Source organism: Notolepis coatsorum (assembly GCF_963971535.1).
Source record: "Notolepis coatsorum genome assembly, chromosome: 18".
NCBI classification, from domain to species: domain Eukaryota; kingdom Metazoa; phylum Chordata; class Actinopteri; order Aulopiformes; family Paralepididae; genus Notolepis; species Notolepis coatsorum.
The window spans coordinates 57,442,074-57,467,489 of NC_140182.1; the positions used below are offsets into that span (position 1 = coordinate 57,442,074).

The 25,416-nt window shown below is 44.4% G+C and overlaps 1 protein-coding gene across 5 annotated transcripts in view; it reads right to left on the bottom strand.

Moving 5' to 3' along the window:
- LOC311244632 (protein arginine N-methyltransferase 8-B) overlaps positions 1 to 25,416 on the bottom strand; it is a gene marked incomplete at both ends in the record, with an annotated part of 148,899 nt that overhangs the window by 70,214 nt on the left and 53,269 nt on the right. The window lies entirely within an intron of this gene.

Below are 25,416 nucleotides of genomic sequence, written 5' to 3' on the forward strand. Positions count from 1 at the left end.
ACTATTACACACTATTACACTATTACACTATTACACACTATTACACTATTACACTATTTCACACTATTACACTATTACACACTATTACACTATTACATTAGCACACTATTACACTATTACACACTATTACACACTATTACACTATTACACACTATTACACTATTACACACTATTACACTATTACACTATTACACACTATTACACTATTACACACTATTACACTATTACACACTATTACACTATTACACACTATTACACTATTACATTATTACACACTATTACACTATTACACTATTACACTAGCACACTATTACACTATTACACACTATTACACACTATTACACTATTACACTATTACACACTATTACACTATTACACAATTACACTATTACACACTATTACACTATTACACTAGCACACTATTACACACTATTACACTAGCACACTATTACACACACTATTGTACTGAGTACAATGGCACAACCCGCAAGTCTCTACGACAAACGGTTCAAGAGATACACTAAGGGGGTGTGGCCTAAGGGGCCGTGGTCTAAGGATCGGGGGAGTGGTCAACATCGACAAATGAAAGAGGATATCCCTACCGAGTACAATGACACAACCTGCAAGACAGTGGGCGCTGTCAATCAATTCAGTACTGCTACACAGAGGGGCGATGAAGGGTTAACTCCATGAGAGGTCATTGCCAGGTCAGCTGTACTGAGTTGATTGACAGCTTCCTTTGAGCCATGAGCCACACACCTGTTACCACTAATTAGGCTGATGCAATCACGAATGACTTGCACTTTCAACCCAATGTATTTCAATGAGGGCAGACGCATGACTTGATTCTCACGATGATTAAAAGAAAACGATAAGAGATGAAGCGTTGGCACTTTCACATGAGCACCTGAGGATCCCAATGAAGGGTTGTGTGCGATATTGTCGCATTCCGTCGACAATTGTGGCCCCGGTGGCGAGCATAACACAAGGGGGGAAAAGCGATAAAACCTGCTTTGTCTTAGAGTGGAAAGCCATTGGTATCTATGGGGAGGATAACTTTCAAACAAATGGTCATCAGTTGAGATAGAAATGTGCAATTCCATAAATTTTTCTGTTGTGAGCGAGGCGACAGCCGTGTCATCGTTTTGATGTGTTGTTTTTATATCTACGTCCAAAATTGAGATCACTGTCGCAATTTACCCAAGGTGGTGGTAAAAAAAAAAGTCAGCTCCTACACTCTAAATTGCAATGCATTCCCAATGGGACCGACATTTTCCTGTTTAAAGTCGATTTGTAGCCAAACGGTGCAGTGAAACTTTCCGAAAAGCAATAGCTCCTAGAGTTGGAGCAAGCCGGTCGTTTTGATACCTTTCACGTGTATGGGGCGTGAACGCTCTGGGAGGAGTTTGTTGGCGAAAATCGGCGGAATAAAGAATAATAATAAAGAATAGTATAGATTACTATAGTGTGGTTGCAACCTGGCTTCGCCAGGTCACCCACACTAAATAGATAAATATATACAAGGCACAGTGAGTAACATTGCACGTTCCGATCAGTATTTACATATGAATGGGGGTGACTGTGGGTCACAGCAGCCGTTAAAAAGTGTCTTTAGTGATTCAAAGTTCAGGGGGGAAGGGTGACAGTGTGTTCACAGCAGTAATCAGTGTCTGCCAAGGTGTGTGTGTGTGGGGGGGCTAGGTGGAGGTGCTGGCATTCAAGCGTCTGATGACCTGTGGGTATAAACTGTTTGTCAGTCTCGTAGTCCTGGCTTTCAGACTCCTATATCGCCTGCCTGCCTCTCTCTCTCTCACAAAAACATGCACCAGCTGTCCAATCATCCACTGACAGACAAGATGGCAAAATTGGCAGCATTGGTTATAACAGAGATAGTTAATTATGAGGAGGAAGAGGACTAGATAATAGACAACTAATAATAAGCACTTATATAAGTCTGTTCATGTTTTGACAAAAATTATTATACCGTGGTCTGGGTGATTTTTTTTATATCTGTTTTTTATACTTGTATTTTATATCTAAATCCATCCGCTACCCAACCTGTAACCATAGCAACCATAAAGAGCAGAGTTGATAACTTTTTCAACTAACAACCGGGAAGGAAAACACACCAATGGCTGATTTGAACATTTCTCTCTATTTGGAGAATACAACAATTTTGAGGAATGGGAGCAGCAGAGGAGAAAAATAAGAAACTAAGAAAAGAAAAACGCTCAAGGAACTGACACCTGAAGAGCTTGTAAAGGGGACTAGAATTGTCCCTTGTCATGACAATGGTGTGCTCTTGCTTCATAACCTTTCGATTTTGAGTGCAAAACGTTGTCCAAAAGTGTGCAAGTGCTTTTATGTTTTATTGTTGGCAAGTAGGGCTGTCCCCGACTAAGGATTTGGATAGTCGACTATGATTGGCCAAAATTTGCCGCAATCTAGAAAATGAGACTGGATTATTTTGAAACAGGGCGATGTTTAGCATGGAATAGCACCCAAATGAAAGTATGTAGAAATGAACTGGTTTGTCAGTGTTGGACTATAAATAGTGCCTGTCAAATGAGCCATACTATTGTCTCCATAGCTATAATATAGAATATACGATGGGTCCGCAAACATCGTAAAAATGGTCAATAACGCTCGCGCCATGGAGTAAAGATGGGAAAACAGCCTGGCAGTCAATGAGTTAACATGGCAATTATTCTTGCTTGGTAGAATTTTTTTTATTACTTTTTTTTTTCACATCAAAGTCCATTATTATAAGTATGCAGTATGATAACTACATCTCTGACGTTTTTAACAAACCAAACCAAACAGTTGAGAATTGAGCAAGCTATGGTTATTTCAATAGTACATGCACCATAGACATGCATGTTATGAGTGGGCGTGCTCCACCCTCGCAAGATGGCCACCATGTGGCGCTCCCTGGCGCAAGGCGCTCACCACGAATACTGGAGACGCTGGGTTCGCCTGTTCGAGCCCAGCGCTCCACATTGCTTTCAGTTTAGCTGGTCGTCCGTACTAATACACATTGGCAGTATTAGGGGGTGGGAAACTGATGGGTGGGGATCGGGCGTTGTGGACAGCGCCTGCGCAGTAGAATCAGGAAGCGCAGACCCCTGACGCTGAAAGATCGCGCTGCGCAGGTGAAAAGATGCGACTGCTGTTACCTCGAGTATCGGAGGGGATTCGTGCTATGTATGACTTAGTCCACATTGCAGCCGGCTTGTGGGAGGCAAGAAACAGCGTTCAAGACAAGAAGGGTTGAATTGGATGATACGAAACACAGCGGATAATGTCATATGCAGAATTTAACCAGTTAAGCCCGACAGGCCCAGTATGGGGCCGAAATTAATATCACATCATAAATAGATCAATACAGTCCATATTAATTATTGTTGCGTATTTTTTCCAAAATTTGAAAAAAATAATATAATGCAGGACCTGTTGCAGAGGTCTTTATTCGGCATGCAACGACACTCAATGTTTTTAGTGGTACACACAGCGGTTAGTTTAGCACACACACCGGAACACACACGCATGCATTGTCTCTTAGGATCGCAGATGCGATTTGTCTCTGCGATTAACCCATCCCATCGTCCTTCCCCCCCAAGGGCAGCCGGGAGCAGACAGGCGTCAACGTGAGCCGCGCCAGGGGACCAATTCAAGTGCTCCTGTCCATCTTCGTCAAGGACGCCACAGCTTTAGCAATCTGTTGTTGTGCATGTTTTTCCATTGGGTTTATCTTATCGGGGGGGAAACCCTTGCGAGCACGGGGAGAACATGCAAACTCCACACAGAAAGGCCTGGGAGATATCCCACCTGGGTACCTGGCATCATGGAAACCTGGTCCCCAAGCGGGAATTGAACCCTGGACCTTCTTGCTGTGAGGCGACAGTGTTAACCACTACACCACCGTGCCGTGTCAAGAGTCAAGAGTAAAGACCCTGCCTAACCCTATCAAAATAGCAGTCAAAGTGGTGGTGACTACATCCTGGAGACACAGCAGCAGAAGACGCAACACCATCTTCATTCATTGGGGGAAAATATTTTGGAACAAATAAATATTGCCCATTTGCACTTGACAACAGTTGAGAAACCATATTTGCAATTTGCATTCAGCAGCGAGTATTGCTTAGTGGGAGACATTTGTGCTCTACTGAGCACACTTTCTAGTTTTTAACTGACATTGGTAAGGAAACACTGTCAGCATGCAAGTAATATAAGACCTGTAAAATATTTTAAATGGTAAATGGCTGCATTTATATACAATTTGTTCCTTACATTTTACCCATTCACTCACACATTCACACACTGACGGCGGCAGCAACCTTGCAAGGTGCCAACCTGCTCATCAGGAGCAATTAGGTGTCTTGCTCAAGGACACTTCGACACGCTGGCCGGGAGGAGCGGGAATCGAACTGGGAACCTCCGGATTACTAGATGACTGCTCTACCTCCCGAGCTACCTACTGTCGCCCCCCATAATATGCTAATGCATCAAATTAAATTAAAGGTATTTCAAATGTTACCCATTATTGTTTATAACAGACTTTATTTTTCAGGCAAGTGAACATGAACTTTAGGCAAGTAGAACATGACCTGTACTTGCCTGATGGGCAAATGCCTTTGAGTGTCAACCTTAGGCCGGGAAAACGCATGATGTCGAAGTGCCACAAAGAACAGCCCGTTTCCTTTCGGGGGCTCATGTTCACCGATTGGAGCAGCCCGTTTCCTTTCGGGAGCTCATGGTCACCGATTGGAGCAGCCCGTTTCCTTTCGGGAGCTCATGGTCACCGATTGGAGCAGCCCGTTTCCTTTCGGGGGCTTATGTTCACCGATTGGAGCATTCATACCGTCCGGCTGGCTCCCTGTCTTGATAGTTTCGGTCTATTTTTTCCACAAGCCTTGCGCAAATTCGATATATACCAACATACCCACATAAACAAACATGTTATTATGGTTTCTACGTATATGTCAATTGTATATCAGTGAAGCTATATATGAAGTGGTTAGGCTAGGATGTTCTTTAGTTTGTAAATCTGTTTGGTTTGCATACATTTTATGGTTCAGCACCTTGGAGAGCAACACAATGCTGGTAAATGTTTTTAAAATGAAACTGTGCAGACACAGGAATGTTAGGGGTCAGCAACCCTAGGCACACGTGCCAGCATTGGCCCGCGGCAGCATTTTCCCATGGTGCTCAGCTGTAGCTGTCAGCCGGCCTCCCGCGGCCCGCGCGCAGTTCCCAGGTAATCACACAGTGCCGCGGCATTCTGTATGTGCCGTCTGTCATGATGGCAACCCCGCCAGCTAAGAAAGCTAAAGCAAAGGAAATTCGGGCATTCCAGCCCTCGTGGACAGACGACTACGGGTTTGTGTGTCAGAAGGCCTGTGTGTACTTTATGTTTAGAAAATGTTTTTTGCCGAACGTCAGTGTTAAACGCAATTTTGAGACAAAGCATCAGAAAAGTTTCAAAGGAGGCTTTTCTCTGTAGCTCAGATGTTTTGTTTGAAGGCTTACCAAACAAAGAGACAATCAAATTAAGTATAAAATATATCCCCATGTCAAATCAAATGTATTTGTAAGGCCCGGCAACACACCTTAATGTCCCCATGGGCCGGACACATCTTCTTTAAATAAGTCAAGAAGAAACATCACAATAAGTCAAGAAACAAAACAAGAACACCATAAGGTCCAACAAATTTAAAATAAATGCAAAATAAATGAATGCAATGCAAACACTCCCAGACATACCCCATGCAAAGGTAAGGAAAAACTCACTAAAACCTAGCAATAGGAATCAAATCAAATGTATTTGTAAGGCCCGACAACACACGTTAATGTCCCCATGGGCTGGACACGTTTCTTTAAACAAGTCAAGAAGAAACATAACAATAAGTCAAGAACAAAACAAGAACACCATAAGGTCCAACCAATTTAAAATAAATACAAATAAATGAATGAATGCAAGCACTCCCAGACATACCCCACGCGAAGGTAAGGAAAAACTCACTAAAACCTAACAATAGGGGAAAATGCACCACAGGCAGTGTGGAGGAGAGAAACCTTAGAAGGGCCATTCAAGGGGGGATCTCCCTTCTTAGATGTCAGTAATAGTAGTGTTGCAGACTAACAGTTGGTAAGCATGCACTCATGTGAAACACAGATGAGTGCATGCAATAGCAACTGCACATTTTGAAAAATTAAAGATAGAGCTGATAGCGATAGCAACTGAACATTTTGAAAGATTAAACATAGAGCTGATAGCGAATCTATTTGAGGCACAGGGGAAAAGAGGGTCGCGTCCTCCCGTCTTAATCACGGGACGTTCAACACTCCGGTCATCGCTCCGAGACAGCCGGAGACAGGGAGATAGGGGGCGGCGCAGAGAGGGTTGCAACCTCCCCGACATCATCGCGGGACGTCCAGCACTCCGGTCACCACTACGAGAATGGCGGAGACAGGGAGACAGGAGGGCATGCAGAGAGGGTCGCATCCTCCCGGCCTTCATCACGGGACGTCCGACACTCCGGTCAACACTCCGGGACATGCAACATGTTGACAGACCACGGACAGAAGACGGTAAGGAGCTGATCCGTGGCCTCGGTGGTGCATGTAGAGCAGTCTCTGCAATCTTGGCCAAGACCCCGAGACATCCATCACCTTGGTCAGCACTACGAGACAGCAGGCACTCAGAGAGATGGGGGGGGGTTAGAGAGTTCCCATGTTTGTAGTGCTGCGGAAAAGCAGAGATGGGAGAAAATAGACATCCTAACTAAACTAGACAGATTAATCTAAAGGTCAGTCCCCGACCAGGTGAGATCAGGGTAGGTTGAAGGAGAGAGAGAAAAGATGGGTCTTAAGCAGGGATTTAAAAGCTTTGACAGAGCAGGCGCCCCTGACGACGGCAGGTAATTTGTTCCACAGGTAGGGAGCGCGGTAGACAAAGGCTCTGTGGCCGGCGGATTTATTTTTAACCCTAGGAATCGATAGCCCCGCATTTTGTGAGCGCAGAGCACGAGCGGGCGAGTATCAGGAGATGAGATCGGATAGATAGAGCGGTGCAAGCCCATTTAAAAAAATTTGTAGGTGAGGAGTAGCACTTTAAAGTCAGATCGGGCTTGAATAGGAAGCCAGTGTAGGGCGGACAAAACTGGTGTGATGTGATAACATTTTCTAGTTCTAGTTAGTATCCGTGCAGCCGCATTTTGCACGGAAAAAATGCACCACAGATGTCGGTGATAGTAGTGTTACAGACAGACAGTTATAAGCATGCACTCATGTGTGTAGTGAAACACAGATGAGTGCATGCAATAGCAACTGAACATTTAGAAACATTTAAGATAGAGCTGATAGCGATAGCAACTGAACATTTTGAAAGATTAAAGATAGAGCTGATAGCGGATCTATTTGAGGCACAGGGGCGGCGCAAAGAGGGTCGCGTCCTCCCCGTCTTTATCACGGGACGTTCAACACTCCGGTCATAACTCCGAGACAGCCGGAGACAGGGAGACAGGGGGCGGCGCAGAGAGGGTCGCAACCTCCCCGTCATCATCGCGGGACGTCCAGCACTCCGGGTCATACGAGACAGCCGGAGACAGGAGGGCATGCAGACAGGCATATTAAGTGAATAGAATAGAAGTACTTAACCCAGCAATGAAACCATGTTGACAGACCACAAACCACTTTGACAGACCACGGACAGAAGACGGTAAGAAGCTGATCCATGGCCTCGGTGGTGAACAGTCACTGCAATCTTGGCCAAGACCCCGAGACAGCTTGTCAGCTTGAAGTGTTGAGCGACGCATCAAAGAAAGCGACGACCGGCCACTCCGAAGCATGTGTGCAACTTAAAGTGAACAACTACAGCCCCCAGATAATAGAGCTCAGCAAAGCAAAACAGGGCCAGGGATCTCACTGACAGCGACAGGTAGGCAGCTGTTTATTTTCCTACACATGGGTTTGCATGTTAACTTGAAATTGAATGTGCATATGCAGGGCTCTACGCATATATAGAGCATATACACGCATATAATGTGGCATGTTCATGCATGCGCACATGTATGCATTTACCTGGGATTTATGTGTTTTTAGAGACTGAGAAACAACCTTATTTTATTGGAGATATGTCCATAAAGACTCTCTCTCTCTCTCTAGCTGGCCTTGCTCCGTGGAGGGATTAGAGGAGGAGGGTGTGCTTTGTGTGTGTGTGTGTGTGTATGTGTGTGTGTGTGTGTGTGTGCCATCATGTTAACGTTAGCCTCAGTTAAACCTTGCGACGCCTCGTTAGATGAAGCTGTGTTCTAAGCTGTGTCCTGTGTTCTGAGCTGTGTTCTGAGCTGTGTCCAGTGTTCTGAGATGTGTCCTGTGTTCTGAGATGTGTCCTGTGTTCTGGGCTGTGTTCTGAGCTGTGTTCTGAGCTGTGTCCTGCGTTATGAGCTGTGTTCTGAGCTGTGTCTTGTGTTCTGAGCTGTGTTCTGAGCTGTGTTCTGAGCTGTGTTCTGAGCTGTGTCCTGTGTTCTGAGCTGTGTTCTGGGCTGTGTTCTGAGCTGTGTTCTGAGCTGTGGTCTGAGCTGTGTCCTGTGTTCTGAGCTGTGTCCTGTGTTCTGAGCTGTGTTCTGAGCTGTGTTCTGGGCTGTGTTCTGAGCTGTGTCCTGTGTTCCGAGCTGTGTCCTGTGTTCTGAGCTGTGTTCTGAGCTGTGTCCTGTGTTCTGAGCTGTGTCCTGTGTTCTGAGCTGTGTCCTGAGCTGTGTTCTGAGCTGTGTTCTGAGCTGTGTCCTGTGTTCTGAGCTGTGTTCTGAGCTTATATAGTGCTTTTCTACTTACTAACTGTTTTTGTGGGAGCTTTGATGCAGCCATCTTCTTATCATTGTACAGCCAGGATGTAAACAGCTCTGGTCATGTGACACTACACATATTTAAGTTGAGACCCTTTATTATTTCAATTTAGCTGGAAATACATTGATACATCATTCAGTAACATTTTCAGAGCCTTATAACAACAACATTATTACGGTCACCATTGTGACCAGTGGGATTAATCAACAAATTGTATTCTTTATTTTTCTATTTCATTTTAACATTGCACATGTTAAAAGGGAGAGGGCAACGCCACAGCTGTTTGTCTGCATCGCATCCCCCCCCAACTCAGATTTAGGGTTGATACAACCATCATAATACTATTGTTAATAATAACAATAACAATAACAATAATGATGTAATAATGTAAAAATTATCATTAAAAATACCTGATTATGAGAGGATTTCTTTTTACGATGCATGTGTAGCCTATATGGATTATTATTATTATTATTATTATTATTATTATTATTATTATTATGGCACAATAATTACAAGTATATTTCAAACTGGCACTTCATGGCAAAAAGGTTGCTGACCCTCCAGTCAAATAAGACATCCTGTGCCAATGAGGGACAGACAGAGATAAAGAGCAGTGGAAGAATGTGACCAGGCTCCTGCTCGCACAAGAATTGACGTTTTGCAGTGCTTTGGGGCACTTTGGGGCCTGTGTGTCTCTGCATTTGTTTTGGGCTTTGTGAAGGAAACCAGTTATTTTGTGTATTTGCAGAAGACCATGTACTGTATCTGCCATCTTATGTTATGAACCAGCTGGTTTGTGCTGACTGCTGACTGCCAGCAGTGTTTATTAAAATGTTCTCTTGGAATACAGTGGACATATCAAAATCGATTTGCAACTGAACAGTCAATTGGAACAGACTGGAGCACCCTATACACATTTGTATGGCACTCAACGCTACATGCAGGTGTGCACAGGCTGGAATGGTGGTTGCATTGTTTGCACTGAATAGCTGCTACCCGAATGCTTAATTTGCATGATTAATACAAAGTGGTTGGTCATTTTGTTCACCAGGGTGTGATTTGTGAGAAAGAACAGAGGGGGGGGGGGGGGGGGGGGGGCATTTAAATGTATGCCTTGTTTATCCATAATACAACTCACACATCTCATACCATGCAACAGAAAGTTGTTTTACTGTTTAGTTTGTTTGTTGTTTCCATTTTGCCATCAAGCACTTGCAAAGCGATTAAATTAACAGATTCTCAACAGGCTGTGTTTTACTTTCAGACGGATGCTTTCTGAAATATAATGCAATGGTTTGCTGATCCCTTTTCATCTTGTAGGGTGAAGTAAAATTATTCAGAATGACATACAATATATAATAATAAGGTTTACATAATGTATAAATCATTTGATCTAAATATAAGCATTTAGATTCATCAACTAATTAAATAGGCTACGTAGGTGAAATAGGCCAAATGGCTAAGCAGCAGAAACACTGCATAACAGAACAAACAGTAGAAACGATGTCTTCAGCTAACCGATCCCAAAACACAACTTTGGTAAATCAGCACCATGGAGAGTGCAAGTGTGCCATACAGTATAGGCCTTTTGACGAATTGTATTTCTTGTTGGACCTCACTGCCTAGAGCTTTCAGACAAATAGGATGTTTATAAACCTCTAGGCACCTCGACTTGAATCTCGCTCTTCACAAGATCCACGCTGCGTCAGTTTCTCTGGTCGGTTCATTCCCCGGTCATGAGGGAGAGAGCAGCCTCTCCAGCTGTACAGCAGAACACATCTTTAGCTGTAGCGCAGAGGCCAGTGAAACAAACTGTGCACAACAACACAGCTCACATTAGCACAACAACAGAGCTCACATTAGCACAAAAACACAGCCCACAGCAACAACAACAATACAGTTCACAGCAGCACAACAACACAGCTCACATTAGCACAACAACAGAGCTCACATTAGCACAAAAACACAGCCCACAGCAACAACAACAATACAGTTCACAGCAGCACAACAACACAGCTCACAGCAGCAACAACAACAACACAGCTCACATTAGCACAACAACACAACAGCACAACAACACAGCTCACATTAGCACAACAACACAGCTCACATTAGCACAACAACAACACAGCTCACATTAGCACAACAACACAGCTCACAGAAGCACAACAACACAGCTCACAGCAACAACAACACAGCTCACATTAGCACAACAACACAGCTCACAGCAGCAAAATAACAGAGTTCACAGCAGCACAACAACACAGATCACATTAGCACAACAACACAGCTCACAACAACACAGCTCACATTAGCACAACAACACAGCTCACAATAACAACAACAACACAGTTAACACTTTGACGACCGATGGGCTTAGTCTAATTAGTGGCTAGAGGGCCGGGGAATGTAAACAAACATGTGGGTTTTCTAACAGCTATATCTATACTTTATTGTGTTGCTATCTGTCCATTCTCATTGTCAATTGAGTGCATAAACCATCCCTTCAGAATGGCTTAACACTTTCTATGCCACTCACGAGTTTTCTCGGAATTATTAAAGGGGCTATGTACTGCTATTCCTAGCACTATTTGGGCAACTTTACACAATTCCTGTTAGTCTATTGAAGACATTTGTAAGGTTTTTTTTCCAAAAAAATGCATTGTTTTATATTTCTAATCAAGTACTCAAAACCATCATTTTTCAGCCTCAAGAAATCAGGCTGTTATGGCCTGGCTCCGCCCATAAGCACTTTGAGTGACAGTGCCACACAGTCTGCACTGGTAGAGGGAGGGAGGGGGGGGAAGAGAGAGAGAGAGAGAGAGAGAGAGAGAGAGAGAGAGAGAGAGAGAGAGAGAGAGAGAGAGAGAGAGAGAGAGAGAGAGAGAGAGAAAAAGACAGGCCGTTATTGACAAGGCCCCCTCTCTCCCTCCCTCCCTCTCTCTTCCTTTCTCTCCCTCTCGTGATGAGTCCGCGCGGCAGAGAGAGAGAGAGAGAGAGAGAGAGAGAGAGAGAGAGAGGGAGGGGGTGGGAGAGAGAGAGAGAGAGAGAGAGAGAGAGAAAAAAAAAGACAGGCCGTTATTGACAAGGCCCCCTCTCTCCCTCCCTCCCTCTCTCTTCCTTTCTCTCCCTCTCGTGATGAGTCCGCGCGGCAGAGAGAGAGAGAGAGAGAGAGAGAGAGATAGAGAGAGAGGGAGGGGGTGGGAGAGAGAGAGAGAGAGAAAAAAAAAGACAGGCCGTTATTGACAAGGCCCCCTCTCTCCCTCCCTCCCTCTCTCTTCCTTTCTCTCCCTCTCGTGATGAGTCCGCGCGGCAGAGAGAGAGAGAGAGAGAGAGAGAGAGAGAGAGAGAGAGAGAGAGGGAGGGGGTGGGAGAGAGAGAGAGAGAGAGAAAAAAAAAGACAGGCCGTTATTGACAAGGCCCCCTCTCTCCCTCCCTCCCTCCCTCTCTCTTCCTTTCTCTCCCTCTCGGCTCTCGGTGATGAGAGTCCGCAGCAGCTTGTGGTTTTTTTTTCTTTCTTTCTTTCAATCTCCCGTTTGCAGGTGTGTGGCGCGCGGCCGGCAGGTACCCCCCCCCCCCCCCAAGTGCTCTCTATCTCTCTCTCTCTCTCTCCCCATGCAGAGTATGAGGAAATGGTTTCGCTGTGTACAGTCAGTCTAGGTAGAATGTGGGCAGGCATTAGCTACAACCACAGAGCCAATCACATCACTGTCTGCTACCCAGCGGCCGTATGACGTATATCGGCCGTTCAAATCAAAATGGCCTGATTTACTGGAGGAGGAAAGGGGCTGAGCTGAATCACAGCAATCCGCCAATATGGTATTTAGACACTAAAACACATTGATACGAACTCCTATTACTATAATACAATGCTAGAGACTGAAAAATGACATTTATAGTACATGTCACCTTTAATATCTCGTTGAAAGCCACTCACGAGAATTCTCGGAATATATAATTTTTTTTTTTAGCGATCTGAAATCATATTGCATCGCGCGAGCCTACCCTAGTATACCCGAGCGCCGCCGGCGATCAGATGTGGAAAAAAGAGCCCCCTATCGTCTCCCAGATGACATAAGGGATTTTGGAATGGACTCAATGAAAATGGATGGGGAAAAAAATCCTGTACTCCACATTTTCCAGTCCACTGATGCAGCCAGGGTTATCACAGTTCATTCTGGAGCCTCTGAGACCCGCGGAATCATGTACTGCACTGTACACACGTTGGATCCATACACTTATCGATTTTTTCGAATGGTGATCAGGAATTGGAATATACCAGTTGGATACCATCTGATGTCAGGTAAGGAATCTATGTTATCAGTGTTAGGATAATCAGACTCATTTTGATGAAGATATAAGCTGTTTTGTGAAATGGGCTCTTTCGGTTTCACTGTAAAAATCCAAGAGGAAATGAACACAGCGATTATCCGTGCGCGGCTCGAATGTGCGTGCGTGCACGTATAATATTGATCATCTAGCGTTTATTTGAAAACGATTCATAAATAGGCCGACAAATATCAACGTTCTGGAATATTCCAGTAAAAGACGATTATCATAGAATGGTCCAGAATGGACTGTTTTTTACCTCAAACGGGTGCTTTTCAAAATGCTCTCAAACGGAAATGAAGCGATAAAAAACCAATCTGCCTTGACAGCACTGACTGGAAAATGATTCTTTGATAAGCGACGGGCAGATTAGACACATAGCCATAATTTAAAACATAGATTAGGCGATATTTATTTTTTTTTTTTTTTACTAAAACTCATGTCCTAGCTCCATAATGCAAAACAAGACTTTTAAGCGTAACATTGGCGCAGATGGTGGCATTGAAGCACTAACTCTGGCGCCACCTCGTGGCACTGAAAGTGTTAAAGAAAAAAAATCCATCGGTAGGTTGTCATTTTATAGCGCCGTGAATATAAGCTTTATCGCAGATTTCGTATCATCTATTTTCTGGAAAGCTAGTTATAGAGCTAAAGGCTACTAACGTTATATTCAACTGCATTTCCGTTGTATGTATGCTAATGAAATAACATAAACTGCTTATGATCCAGACTATCCCAGAGCATCTATGGATGAAAGGGGGGCATCGGGGGACATCGATTAATATTATTGATTACTAATACAGTGTCCGTGTAAGTAGCCACATTCACAGATCGATTGCTAGCGTTGCACAGCAAGCTCCGATCCGGCTATAAATTAGGTGATACATGTCTTACCGTCAGCCCGTGTGATACCCGGCAGCATTTCCCCGTTATCGATTGGCATCTGGTAGATCGATATGTCCATTGGTTGATGATAAATCCCCTTATTCCATGGTGAAATCTCCGCTTCGAAACGTGATACACGGTGCATGCTGTTGGTTTCTGATCAGAGTAATATGATACTCCGTTGGAGGGTAAAAAAAATTAAATCCATTTGCCCACAATGATACTGCAGTGGAGTGATGGCGCCCCTAAGAGGATCTGGCCGGTATTGCATGTTGCCGATTCCACAGAGGCGGGTAGATCTGCAGAGTCGATCGGGGATCTTGATCCGGTTATTAACACTTTGAATGCCACGAGGTGGCGCCAGAGGTAGCGCTTCAATGCCACCATCGGCGCCAATGTTACGCTTAATATCGCCTAATCTATGTTTTAAATTATGGCTATGTGTCTAATCTGCCCGTCGCTTATCAAAGAATCCTTTTCCAGTCAGTGCTGTCAAGGCAGATTGGTTTTTTATCGCTTCATTTCCGTTTGAGAGCATTTAGAAAAGCACCCGTTTTGAGGTAAAAAACTGTTCATTCTGGGCCATTCTATGATAATCGTCTTTTACTGGAATATTCCAGAACATATTCGTCTGCCTATTTATGAATCGTTTTCAAATAAACGCTAGATGATCAATATTATACGTGCACCAGTGGAGGTTTCTCTATGACAACACGTGAAACACAAATTCACTCATAATTCATAATTATTATTAATTTACATATACCTATATATATATATATATATATATATATATATATATATATATATATATATATATATATATATATATATATATATATATATATATATATATATATAAAAAAAAAATATATATATATATATATATATATATATATAAAAAAAAAATATATATATATATATTCTTTTTAAATTATTATTATTATTATTATTTTATTATAAATGTTTTCCTCTGTAAAAAAAATGCCAGTGATTTTTTTTTTCTTTCAAAAATTGCCAAAATTGACAGCTCTGAGCAGGCCTGCACTGCAGTATTGCCTGCAGTAATTATTCGTGAAGAAAACTTCACAGGTGTGACCCATTGTTAAATAAATAATAAATAACAGCGAATCAAAATAGGCTATTAACTTCATCTAAGCACGGTCTGTGCAGTTAAACTCTTGCCATTGAATGGAGGGTTGATTGATTGACAGCCCTTGACATCCAATACACGGAGGTTGAATATGATTGGCAGCCTTGCAAATCCAATCAGAGATTGCTGCATTGCAAAGTCAAAACGGGTCCAGCTGCATGTCCGGAGGATAGGTTTAGCTCGGGCCAATCTCAAGTTTCTCAAGTTTCTTTATCAAATCAAATCAAATCAAATTTATTTATAGGGCCCGACAACACACGTTAATGTCCCCATGGGCCGTACAGGTCTTCTTTAAACAAGTCAAGAAGACAACATAACAATAAGTCAAGAACAGAACAAGAACACCATAAGGTCCAAACATTTTTTAGATGAATGCAAATAAATGAAAGAATGCAAGCACTCCCAGACATACCCCACACGAAGGTAAGGAAAAACTCACTAAAACCTAACAATAGGGAAAAAAGCTCCACAGGCAGTGTGGAGGAGAGAAACCTTAGAAGGGCCATTCAAGGGGGGATCTCCCTTCTTAGATGTTGGTGATAGTAGTGTTGCAGACGGACAGTTGGTAAGCATGCACTCATGTGTGTGGTGAAACACAGATGAGTGCATGCAATAGCAACTGTAAATTTTGAAAAATTAAAGATAGAGCTAATAGCGATAGCAACTGAACATTTTGAAAGATTAAAGATAGAGTTGATAGCGGATCTATTTGAGGCACAGGGGCGGCGCAAAGAGGGTCACGTCCTCCCCGTCTTAGTCACGGGACATTCAACACTCCGGTCGTTGCTCAGGGACAGCCGGAGACAGGGAGATAGGGGGTGGCGCAGAGAGGGTCGCGAACTCCCCGACATCATCGCGGGACATCCGGCACTCCGGTCACCACTACGAGACCTCCGGAGACAGGGGGGCACGCAGAGGGGGTCGCAATCTCCCGGCCTTCGTCACGGGACGTCCAACACTCCGGTCAACACTCCAGGACAGCAAGTCATAGGAAGACAGGGAGACGGGACAGGCGTTAGACAGCTCATGAGATTGTAGTAGGCGGACATAGCAATAGATACAAGTGGTAGGCATATATGTGAATGGAGTAGATATATGAAGTAAGCGTATTATGTGAATAGAATAGAAGTACTTAACCCAGCAATGAAACCGCGTTGACTGTTAATCTGTTAACAGTCTGTTAATCAGTTGACAGGACCACAGACAGACGGCGGTGAATAACTGATCCAAGGCCTCGGAGGTGCATGTAGAGCAGTCACTACAAGCTTGGCCAAGACCCCGAGGCATCCATCACCTTAGTCAGCGCCAGGAGACGGGTACTCAGAGAGAAGGGGGAGGGAGGGGGGGGGGGGGAGGGAGGGGGGGGGGGGGGGGGGAGGGGGGGGGGAGGGAGGGGGGGGGGAGGGGGGTGGGGAAGAGTTAGAGAGTTCCCATGTTTGTGGTGCTGCAAAGGAGCAGACATGCAGTACCCTGTAGTGCCATGTAGTACCCCGTAGTGCCATGTAGTATCCTATAGTACCCCATTTTTTTTTCTTTCAAAAATGGCCAAAATTGACAGCTCTGAGCAGGCCTGCACTGCAGTATTGCCTGCAGTAATTATTCGTGAAGAAAACTTCACAGGTGTGACCCATTGTTAAATAAATAATAAATAACAGCGAATCAAAATAGGCTATTAACTTCATCTAAGCACGGTCTGTGCAGTTAAACTCTTGCCATTGAATGGAGGGTTGATTGATTGACAGCCCTTGACATCCAATACACGGAGGTTGAATATGATTGGCAGCCTTGCAAATCCAATCAGAGATTGCTGCATTGCAAAGTCAAAACGGGTCCAGCTGCATGTCCGGAGGATAGGTTTAGCTCGGGCCAATCTCAAGTTTCTCAAGTTTCTTTATCAAATCAAATCAAATCAAATTTATTTATAGGGCCCGACAACACACGTTAATGTCCCCATGCGCCGTACAGGTCTTCTTTAAACAAGTCAAGAAGACAACATAACAATAAGTCAAGAACAGAACAAGAACACCATAAGGTCCAAACATTTTTTAGATGAATGCAAATAAATGAAAGAATGCAAGCACTCCCAGACATACCCCACACGAAGGTAAGGAAAAACTCACTAAAACCTAACAATAGGGAAAAAAGCTCCACAGGCAGTGTGGAGGAGAGAAACCTTAGAAGGGCCATTCAAGGGGGGATCTCCCTTCTTAGATGTTGGTGATAGTAGTGTTGCAGACGGACAGTTGGTAAGCATGCACTCATGTGTGTGGTGAAACACAGATGAGTGCATGCAATAGCAACTGTAAATTTTGAAAAATTAAAGATAGAGCTAATAGCGATAGCAACTGAACATTTTGAAAGATTAAAGATAGAGTTGATAGCGGATCTATTTGAGGCACAGGGGCGGCGCAAAGAGGGTCACGTCCTCCCCGTCTTAGTCACGGGACATTCAACACTCCGGTCGTTGCTCAGGGACAGCCGGAGACAGGGAGATAGGGGGTGGCGCAGAGAGGGTCGCGAACTCCCCGACATCATCGCGGGACATCCGGCACTCCGGTCACCACTACGAGACCTCCGGAGACAGGGGGGCACGCAGAGGGGGTCGCAATCTCCCGGCCTTCGTCACGGGACGTCCAACACTCCGGTCAACACTCCAGGACCCTGTACCATAACTAAACTACACAGATTAATCTAAAGGTCAGTCCCCGACCAGGTGAGATCAAGGTAGGTTGAAGGAGAGAGAGAAAAGATGAGTCTTAAGCAGGGATTTAAAAGCTTCGACAGAGCAGGCGCCCCTGATGACGGCAGGTAATTTGTTCCACAGGTAGGGAGCGCGGTAGACAAAGGCTCTGTGGCCGGCGGATTTCTTTTTAACCCTAGGGGTCGATAGAAGCCCCGCATTTTGTGAGCGCAGAGCACGAGCGGGCGAGTATCGGGAGATGAGATCGGATAGATAGAGCGGTGCAAGCCCATTTAAAATTTTGTAGGTGAGGAGTAGCACTTTAAAGTCAGAGCGGGCTTGGATAGGAAGCCAATGTAGCGCGGACAAAACTGGTGTGATGTGATCAAATTTTCTAGTTCTAGTTAGTATCCGTGCAGCCGCATTTTGCACGAGTTGAAGATTTTTGATGCTTGAATTAGGTAGGCCTGAAAAAAGTGCATTACAGTAGTCCAGACGTGATGAGACAAAAGCATGAATCAGGGTTTCAGCATCAGCCAGAGTTAAAATGGGGCGTATTTTTGCGATATTACGAAGATGGAAGAATGCAATTTTGGTGACATTTTTTATATGTGCATTAAATGAGAGGGAGGAATCAAAAATGACTCCGAGGTTTTTTATGGTGGAGCTCTGGGATACATGACAGGTATCAAAGTTGAGGGAGATGTCCTGAAACAGGCCTCTGTGGTTTGGGGGGCCAACAATTAACATCTCAGTTTTATCTGCATTAAGGAGTAGAACGTTTTGCGACATCCATTTTTTGACGGCAAGCAAGCAGGCCTCAAGGTTTTGTAGTTGGGAGGAATCATTTGGCTTAATAGGTATATATAATTGGGTGTCATCAGCGTAAAAATGAAAGTTTATGCCAAATTTGCGTATGATATCGCCGAGGGGTAGCATGTAAATCGAAAATAGCAAAGGGCCCAGGACAGAGCCTTGTGGGACACCACATTGCACTGGGAGGGTCTCAGATGTTAAATCATTATAGACCACGCAGTGTGTTCTATCGGTTAGATAGGATTTAAACCAAGCTAGTGCGAGACCCCGAATGCCAACATGATTCTCAAGCCGACCTAGAAGAATCGAGTGATCGATAGTGTCAAAGGCTGCACTGAGATCAAGCAATAAGAGCACAGAGGTGAGGTTTGAGTCAAGAGAGAGCAGTAAGTCATTTGTGACTTTGGTAACCGCCGTTTCGGTGGAGTGTAAGGCTCTAAAGCCAGATTGAAATGATTCATTAAGATTATTGTTTGATAAATGGTCAGTAAGTTGCGTTGCGACGATCCGTTCTAACACTTTGGATAGGAATGGGAGATTGGAGATAGGTCTGTAATTTTTCAAGATTAGAGGGTCGAGGTTCGGTTTTTTAAGTAGTGGTTTAATGACGGCTGATTTAAAGGCCAGGGGCACCACGCGAGTAGACAAAGAGGTGTTGAAGATATTGAGTAGGGCAGGGCCTAGAGTTGGGAAGAGTTTTTTGATGAGAGTTGCTGGGAGAGGGTCAAACAGACAGGTTGAAGGTTTAGCCGCGCCAACCAGTTTAGAGAGGGCACTAAGTGAGACGTTTTCAAGGCAGCATAGCGTATGACTGGAATCAAAGTCAGGGGGAATGCCTGTCAAAGGTTGGGAGGGACTCTGATTGTTGAGTAAAGCAACAATTTCATCTCTAATGAGGTCAATTTTCTTGGTAAAAAATGTCATGAATTCGTTAGCCGAGAACGCATGGTTTAGGGCACTTGGTTGTTTCTGCGTAAGTTTTGCAACTGTGTCAAACAGAAACTTTGAGTTGTTTTTGTTTTCATTTATGAGCCTGGAAAAATAAGAGGTTTTGGCAAGTGAGAGTGCCTTTTTGTAGTTACGTAAACTATCATTCCAGGCGAGGCGGAATACTTCGAGTTTGGTCGAACGCCATTTATGTTCAAGTTTGCGACAAGCCTTTTTAAAGGAGCGCGTCTCCTCCGTAAACCAGGGGGTTAGTTTTTGCGGAGGACGTTTAATTTTAGGTTTAAGGGGAGCGACAATGTCGAGCGTGCTACGAAGGGCGGCATTAAGTTTGTCTGTAAAGAGATCAAGGGGGCCAGAGTAAGAGAGGAAGGGAGAGAGGGTGTCTGGTAGGCAGTTAACTAGAATTGGGACATGTTATGTACTAGAGGCCTGGTCACTCCTGTTTCACCAGGGCAGGCAGGTGAGGGCTGCCAATTAGCCAATTAGTGCTGATTGGTTACCTGCTGGGGAGCTTCAAAGGCAGACCCAGAAACACACATGCACGGTCTGTGCCTAGTGAAAGAGCTGTCAGGTTCTTACAGTCCTTGTCCGTTGGGTTACCAGTACATTAGTTTATAGTTATATTAGTAGTTCCTTGGTTTAGTAGCATTTTTGAGTTAGAGCACAGGGTTTTGGTGTTGATTACACATAGGTTGCGTACCCATGAGCCAGTGTCAGGTGGTTGGTAAACCAAACCAGAAGATCCCTCAGGCTCCTCTGCAGCCTATCCCTGCCGTTGGGGAACCTTTTGAGCGGATCCTCATTGACTGTGTTGGTCCCCTCCCTCGAACTAAGACAGGGAACCAGTACCTTTTGACTATTATGTGTGCAGCGACCCGTTTTCCTGAAGCCATTCCTTTACGCAAGATCACAGCCCCAGCTATATCCAAAGCTCTGGTTAGGTTTTTTTCGACTTTTGGCCTACCAAAGGTCATTCAATCAGATCAAGGGTCTAACTTCATGTCCCGTCTCTTTGCTCAGGTCCTCCAGCAGTTGTCTATCCAACATTGCCCTTCCTCTGCCTATCATCCAGAGTCCCAGGGGGCGCTGGAGAGATTTCACCAGACTATCAAAACAATGCTGCGGGCATATTGTACGGAGTTCGACAAAGACTGGGATGATGGAATCCCTTTGCTTCTGTTTGCTGCTAGGGAGGTAACCCAGGAGTCTCTTGGATTCAGCCCGGCTGAGCTGGTGTTCGGCCACACAGTGAGGGGTCCTTTGAAACTGCTGAAGGAAAAGTGGTTGGCTGACCAGACTCCTTCCTCTACTAATTTGTTGGACTATGTGTGTGACTTCAGGCTTAAGCTTAGTAGAGCATGTGAACTAGCGAAAGAGAACCTAAAGGTAGCCCAAGGAAAAATGAAGGTGTGGTATGATAGGCGGGCCCGACATAGGGTGTTCTCACCGGGAGACAAGGTGTTGGTTCTCTCGCCTATTCTTGGGTCTGCATTACAGGCTAAATACAGTGGGCCATACTCCATTGAGCGCAAAGTTGGTGAGGACGACTACTTGATTAAAACTCCCGACCGCAGGCGCAAGAGTAGATTATGTCACGTCAATATGTTGAAGGCGTACAATGATAGGGCTCAGGTTGACCAGTCAGGGGTCAAGCCTGTGGCTGTTCTAACAGTTTCTGCATCTCCTATTGTAGCCGACTGTTCTGTGTCGAAGGAGATTTCTCAGGGCCGGTTGCCAAACACCCAGATACTAGGTGACTTGGACTCACACCTGTCGTACTTACCACTTCCTGAGCGTACGGATGTGGTGCGCCTACTTAGACAGCATACACGTTTGTTTTCTGATGTCCCTAGTCGTACTAATGTACTCGAGCATGACATTGATGTTGGTAGTGCAGGACCAATTAAGCAACATGCCTATAGGGTGAATCCGGAAAAACGAAGGATCTTGAGTAAGGAAGTAGACTATATGCTGAGACATGGCATTGCGGAGCCCAGTTCTAGTGCGTGGAGCTCCCCCTGCCTGCTTGTTGATAAGCCAGACTGCACTCATCGGTTCTGTACTGATTTCCGTAAAGTTAATACAGTAACCAAGCCGGACTCGTACCCTCTGCCTCGGATGGACGACTGTATCGATCGGGTGGGTTCAGCAGCCTTTGTAAGTAAATTGGATTTGCTAAAGGGATACTGGCAGGTTCCGCTTACTCCGCGAGCACGTGAGATATCCGCTTTTGTCACACCAGAGAGTTTCTGCCAGTATACAGTGATGGCCTTTGGCATGCAAAATGCCCCAGCGACGTTTCAGCGGCTAGTGAACAAGGTCCTGGGCGGGGTAGCGTTCTGTGAGGCATATCTGGATGACCTGGTTATCCACAGTTCCTCTTGGTCACAACATGTGGAGCATCTGGCCGAAGTGTTCAAGCGGTTGGGTGATGCTAACTTGACAGTTAACCTTGCGAAATGTGAATTTGGACAGGCCACGGTTACCTACCTGGGTAAGGTGGTTGGACGTGGGCATGTGTGCCCCGTTACAGCTAAGGTGGAGGCTATAGTGGGCTTCCCTGCTCCCATCACCAGGCGGGAGTTAAAGCGCTTCCTAGGTATGGCAGGGTTTCTGTAGGAACTTTGCTTCTGTTGTTGCCCCTTTGACCAATCTGCTCAGTCCTAAGGTACCTTTCGTGTGGACTGAGACTTGTCAACAGTCTTTTGAGAGCATCAAGGGTATTCTGATTAGCGCTCCCGTTCTGTCAGCTCCCGATTTTCAACTGCCATTCAAGTTGGCAGTGGATGCTAGTGACCTCGGTGCTGGAGCCGTCCTCCTGCAAGAGGATGCATTAGAGGTGGAGCACCCAGTGTGCTACTTTTCTAAAAAGTTTGACAGGCATCAACTGCACTACTCTACTATAGAGAAGGAGGCGCTCGCTTTGGTTCTTGCCTTGAACCATTTTGATGTTTACGTGGGATCCTCCAGTTTACCCCTTGTTGTGTATACAGACCATAACCCTTTGGTTTTTCTTCGCAGCATGGTGAATTCGAATCATCGTTTGATGCGATGGAGTTTGTTCCTCCAGGCGTATAACTTGGATATTCGCCACATTCGTGGGAGGGACAACGTGCTAGCAGACGCCCTCTCACGATCGTAGTACCGGTGTTTGTGGTACCCGTTATCGCTGTGGTGGTAGAGGCCCTGACAACTAAGGGGTCACAGTTGTTTTTTGTTTTGTTTATGGGTTGTTGTGTAGTGGTTGCCTCTTGGGCAACCAGTTTGGTGGGGGAGGTGTTATGTACTAGAGGCCTGGTCACTCCTGTTTCACCAGGGCAGGCAGGTGAGGGCTGCCAATTAGCCAATTAGTGCTGATTGGTTACCTGCTGGGGAGCTTCAAAGGCAGACCCAGAAACACACATGCACGGTCTGTGCCTAGTGAAAGAGCTGTCAGGTTCTTACAGTCCTTGTCCGTTGGGTTACCAGTACATTAGTTTATAGTTATATTAGTAGTTCCTTGGTTTAGTAGCATTTTTGAGTTAGAGCACAGGGTTTTGGTGTTGATTACACATAGGTTGCGTACCCATGAGCCAGGGTCGTAACAGGACAGTTGAGGCGTTAATACGACGGCTCATGTAGGATTCTACACTGTCTGGGCGAGAAACCGTCAGATCAATTTGAAATTTGATGAGGTAGTGGTCTGAGAGAGCAGGAACATAGGGGGAGACGGTCAAATTTGACACAGTGAGACCGCGGGCTAGGACTAGGTCAAGGGTGTTCCCACCACTGTGAGTGGGTTGGTCAACGATTTGAATGAGGCCGACAGAGTCAATGATGTCGGTAAAAGCCTTATTTAGGGGATCTAGAGTTTTATTGGAATGAATGTTAAAATCACCAACAATTAAAATGTTATCTGAGCGCATAACAAGCTCAGAGATGAAAGTTGAAAATTCATCTAGGAAGAGGGTGTAAGGGCCTGGGGGGCGGTATAGGACAGCCATTACAAAGGATGCAGTGGAGGTAGGAATCAGACCGCCACACTTTCTGTTGGGTGGAGAGGGATGCAACAGGAGCACCTCAAACGAGGAAAACGTACAGTTTGCGTCGGATGTAAAGTTGTGCTTAGAGTCATAAATTAGAGCAACTCCACCTCCTTTCTTGGAGGTGCGTGCGATGTGGGAGCTACTAAAATTAGGGGGTGAGGCCTCGTTTAAGGGCAGAAAGTCATTAGGTTTAAGCCATGTCTCAGTGAGGCCAAATAGGTCGAGACTATGGTCCGTTATCAGTTAATTTACCAAAAGAGCTTTGGTTGGCAGAGAGCGGATGTTGATAAGGCCAACCTTCACACTCTGTATACTTAGCAGCGCGGTTTTCAGCCATGCGGGTAGGTTTAATCGCAATTAAGGCGAGACACTGCAGGTGAATAGGCAAATATACTTTTTTTGTTGATTTTGAGATTTTGTTATATTTTGCTTCCTAAACATGTCTTCTATGAAACGAATGACAATAAAACGTCAATAACACACATTTAGTTGTTTATTTTACTTCATTTTGCCTTATTGCATCCATAAATGTGCACATATTTAATGGGGAAGTGCCTCATTTGCATATATAAACATAAATTTCAGAAAACTTGCAATATATTTTTTCTTAGTTTATATGTACATAACAAACTGGGAAAGTTTCATAGTGATATCTATTTAAATATTTTTTGCCTATTAGGGGGTACTACACTGTACTACACTGTTTGTAGCCTGTGTGTAGTTATGTTCAGTTCAATAACATCATTATTATTATTATTCAGTTATCAGGCATGTGTTTAGGTTGTCTATTACTAATGGTTTGATTAGATATTGTGTTTGTAAATATCTGTTTCAAAAAAAAAGTATGGCATTTTACAATACAGAACTTTGAAGGCGTTTTCCCAAAAATGAGTTTTAAGAGTTTTTCCTCATACTCTGAGCCAGAAATCTCCACTTCAGTAGCACTCACATACACCAAAACTTCCAGTTCTATTCATATCTATGTTCTGAATGTATTTACAGAAGGGTTTGTTGATATCGCATTCATACCCAGATTTATATCACATTTTATTCCTAAAAACATGGCGAAATATGGAATTTTACCATAAAAATTGACTGAATGGAGTATTTTCTGATTTATGGAGTGATAAAAAGAGATATCCAAAATCCCCTCTGTAATAACCTTTGGCTCTAATATGTCAACCAAATGAAACTATAATTTTGAAAATGGCTTTATCCAATGTTCAGATTTCTGTCCTGGAATTATATGCAAATTCGTGCATATTTAAGTAGATAATGCCTCATTTGCATATTTAAACATACAATTTCAGAAAACATGTAATACAAAAAAGTCTTGTCTTAATATAAGTAATCAACTGGGGAATTTTCATTGTGATATCTATTAGTAAATTTTTTTACCCTATTCACCTGTAGTGTCTCCCCTTAAGTTGGCATGGTTTATCGCACAAGGACGAGCTGGGTAAAGCGGAGCGTAACGGGATATTCTAGTTTTGATTGGGTATACAGGTTTAGGGGTAGAGATAGAAAGAGAGGAGTGGGGAGCCTGGTGGAGGAGGGACCGAGCAAGAAAGGTATAAGGATTGGCAGGGTCCATCAGTTTAGCATGACTAGCAGGCTCGCTAAGAGCCTGCACCCTGGCATGCTTGTGGGGTGGCTGTCAGCCCGAAGCTATAATCTTGTCTATATTGCGAGATAAGAGAGAGGCGCCTTGCATATTAGGATGCACGCCG